The following is a 3,604-nucleotide window of genomic DNA, read 5'->3' as shown; positions in this document are numbered from 1 at the left end:
GGATGCTCATGGCTGGGAGCTAACAGCTCGGATGCTAATGGCTTTTAGCTAACAGCTCGGATGCTCATGGCTGGGAGCTAAGTGTGGGATGCTAACAGCTCGGATGCTAACGGCTGTTAGCTAACAGCTCGGATGCTCATGGCTGGGAGCTAACGGCAGGTTGTTAAAATGAGAAACTTTCTTGTTTTCATCTTGCCATCACAGAGCCGTGAACTCTGAATCATCGGTTTCCGTTCTGCTCCTGATTTTTCCGCGGCTCTGGCAGCAGCTAAACGCTTCTATTCACCTGCCAGTGGTCATAATGTTCCGCCTGATGGGTGCAGATTCTCCTTCATGAACATGAAGTGCAATTATTCCGGGCTTTTATTCTGAGGGCTTTCAAAATAAAAACCCATCCTAACAGAGAGCGTCCAGAACCGAGCCGGTACCATCAGACGGACCGGACCGTCCAGCCACTGTGATCTGGGTCAAAGGTCATCCGTGCCATATCCGGGCTCCTTTTTCCCTGAGCGGATGTGTCCGTGTTGCCGGAATATTCATCCCCTCTGACCTTTAACCTCTCAGTCCAGCAGCGCCCTGCACTGCCGACTCAGCGTCTACAGTAACCGGAGGTCAGACCAGTTAGTCTGACCTCTTCCTGTCGCACTTCCTGTCGCCAGCGGCGACAGGAAGCAGCCGGAAGCAGCTGAGGTGTGTTTGCGGCTCTGATCAGAGTCGAGGTGATGAGGAGCCAGACGGCAGATGGAGCTGAAGGACTGAAACCATGCCATGAGTCCACAGAGAGAAGAAGAAACCAGCTCAACCCAGAGAAGATGAAACACAAACCTCCACCAAGACCAGCAGGTCCGTGCTCTACCTGGACCCCTGGTCCAGGCTTTAGACAAACGGGTCTGGGTTTGGATCAGCGTGTTCCAGAACAGACAGACCTGAAGTCTACAGGAAGACGGTACCAGTCAGTCCAGAGACGGGACCGGCGTGTCCCATAGAGACGGTATAAACCCATGAGGTGAGCCACCTGGACCAGAACCTGACAGTCATCTACATCTGGGAAACCAATACGACGCAAATTCATTGAAGAAACTCTAAAGGTCCTGGAGGAACCTGGACCTGGAACCAGCTGGAACCAGTAAAGACGCCCCATCACATCTGATAGCTTCGCTTAGAGCAGAGGTTCCAGTCCAAAGGTCTTCCGAGTCCAAACCGTCAGCAGCGAGTTCGAGACGTCCAGTCCTGCCAGCCAACCGTTCAAACCGGTGGGTTCTGGTCCAGACCAGCAATCAAGAACCAGAATAACTTTGATCAGGACAACAGTCAAAATCAGCAGGTCCAAGATCAACACCAGCTTCTGTCCTCACTGCCAGACTCTAAACCAAGAGTCCGATAGGAAAGGCTATCGGACCTACAGACGCTACGAGTCGGAACCAACAGCTTTAAAGGCAACGCGGGGATCATCTAGAGTCAGAACAAAGGAATCCTGGACTTTCTGCCATGAAGGTCAGAGTTCAGATCATCAGATCAGAGCCAACTCTCCAGACTCAACTCTGCAATGTCGAAACCCCCAGAATCAAGACCAGCAAGTCCAGAAGAACAATCACCTGTCGAGCTGTCGGCTGCAGGGAAAGCAGCTTTCAGCTCAACACCATCACGTCTGGAGCCTCGGTCCACTCGGAGTCCAGGTCTGCACGTCCAGAACCAGAACCAACAGATCAAACAGAAAAGTCCGATGTTCAGAGCGAGAACCAACGGGTTAAGACCGGCAGGTCCAGAGTCCATCAACACCAGGCCAGCCGGGACCAGCGGCCCTTTCAAAGGAAGGTCCAGTTGGTTCCGGTCCACAGGTGGCCTGGAGTCCAGAGTCATTACCAACAGGTAGTCTAAACCAGAATGAGACGGGTTGGGTCCAAATGGTCAAAACCATAAACATTTAATCTGAACATGCGTCATGCGCGTCTCCGGGTCTGGATCTCAGAATGGATCAGAACTGCAGAAACCAGGAAGAAGGCTGGAGTCACTTCCTGTAGCAGTTCTCTCTCTGAATTACAGCCGAGCCTAGGAGAGCAACCGGACCGCGGCCTAGGAGAGCAACCGGACCGCAGCCGAGGAGAGCAACCGGACCGCAGCCGAGCCTAGGAGAGCAACCGGACCGCGGCCGAGCCTAGGAGAGCAACCGGACCGCGGCGCTGTCCGACTCGCTCCGTCTCCCTGATCCACGGAAACAAACCGGCAAACAACCTTGGTGGAGATCAACAGAATCATCCTGAATGGACAGGAAGCTGATGATGGAGAAGCTGAGATGTCCGGCAGGAAGAAGATGGACGGATGAAGAACAAGGGAAGATGATTATAGATCCACGGATGATAGACGGGTTGAGGCAGAGATGGAGGAATGAAAGAAAACCGTTGGGTTTGATGAAGGCCTCACTCAGCCATGCAGTGGAAACACCACGTTTCCATGCTCCGTGAGTATCTCAGTGGTGGGCACGGTCCGCTAAAGCTAGCTGCGCTAACCCTGAAGCACCAATCAGAAGCATGAGCTACGCTAAATAATTATCATTACCGACAACCTTACATGATAATTAGCAGAAGCTAACGCTAAAGTGCTATAATAACATGATAATTAGCAGAAGCTAACGCTNATAATAACATGATAATTAGCAGAAGCTAACGCTAAAGTGCTATAATAACATGATTATTAGCAGAAGCTAACGCTAAAGTGCTATCATAACATGCTAATTAGCAGAAGCTAACGCTAAAGTGCTGCATCCTTCCACGCTGAAACCCCCGTGTGTCCAAGGCACCTCATGTGCTACCACCGAGCACAGCGCCTCATCAAGGTCTCCTCTGTCATTACACTCCGACCTTCAGGAAGTGATTCTGTGAATCAAACCTTTCACCTGGTTTCAGTTTTATAGCTGTTGAGTTTTGCTAACTCTGTTAGCCTGATGGGCCGTGGTGGAGCTGAGGATTTTTTGCATGTATTTGTTTAGGTGGTTTGTTGTCTGTGCCTCCTTCGTTCATTTGTTACATACTTGGAAAAGAAACCCCAGAAAGGCGGAGACAGGAAGCAAAATAAACAGTCTTCACCCCCTTCAAACTAAGAGTATGAATATAAACCTCTTGCTACTTGGAGAACGGCTGATAACCAAAACACAGATGTCAAACTTTATTCAGCTGAAAGTTTACAAAACAGCTTTATTTTTCTAGGAAAATGGGGGAAGCTGAGTGTTTAGACAATTAGCAAAGGTGCTAAAATGCTAAGCTAATAATTAGTTCTGGAATTTGCAGATTAGCGAAACGGGGCCCACCACCGCTATCTTTGCTCCCAACGCACCTGCATGTTGACAGAAACATGTGCAGATTTACACGTCTTGATGTGTATATTCACATGCGAACTCCAAGGTACATGTGAAACACAAAGCTAAACAGGAGATGAACTTCACTGGTAGAACCACCAGGTGGCGATAAGACAAGACCAACAGCCTGGAGTTCAGCCTTACAACCAATCAGGCTGCTGACCCTGACTTGACCCCTAGCTGACCGCGATCTGACCCCATACTGACCCCATGCTGACCCTGATCTGACCCCTAGCTGACCCTGATTTGACC

The 3,604-nt window shown here is 50.3% G+C and overlaps 1 protein-coding gene across 5 annotated transcripts in view; it reads right to left on the bottom strand.

Annotated features, from left to right (window-relative positions):
- grin1b (glutamate receptor, ionotropic, N-methyl D-aspartate 1b) overlaps positions 1-3,604 on the bottom strand; it is a 61,676-nt gene that overhangs the window by 43,365 nt on the left and 14,707 nt on the right. The gene's annotated exons all lie outside the window — the stretch shown is intronic.

The sequence above is a fragment of the Poecilia reticulata genome, unplaced genomic scaffold (assembly GCF_000633615.1).
Source record: "Poecilia reticulata strain Guanapo unplaced genomic scaffold, Guppy_female_1.0+MT scaffold_257, whole genome shotgun sequence".
Taxonomy (NCBI): Eukaryota; Metazoa; Chordata; class Actinopteri; order Cyprinodontiformes; family Poeciliidae; genus Poecilia; species Poecilia reticulata.
The sequence above is the reverse complement of the archived record's forward strand: the minus strand, read 5'-3'. Positions and strand labels throughout refer to the sequence as shown.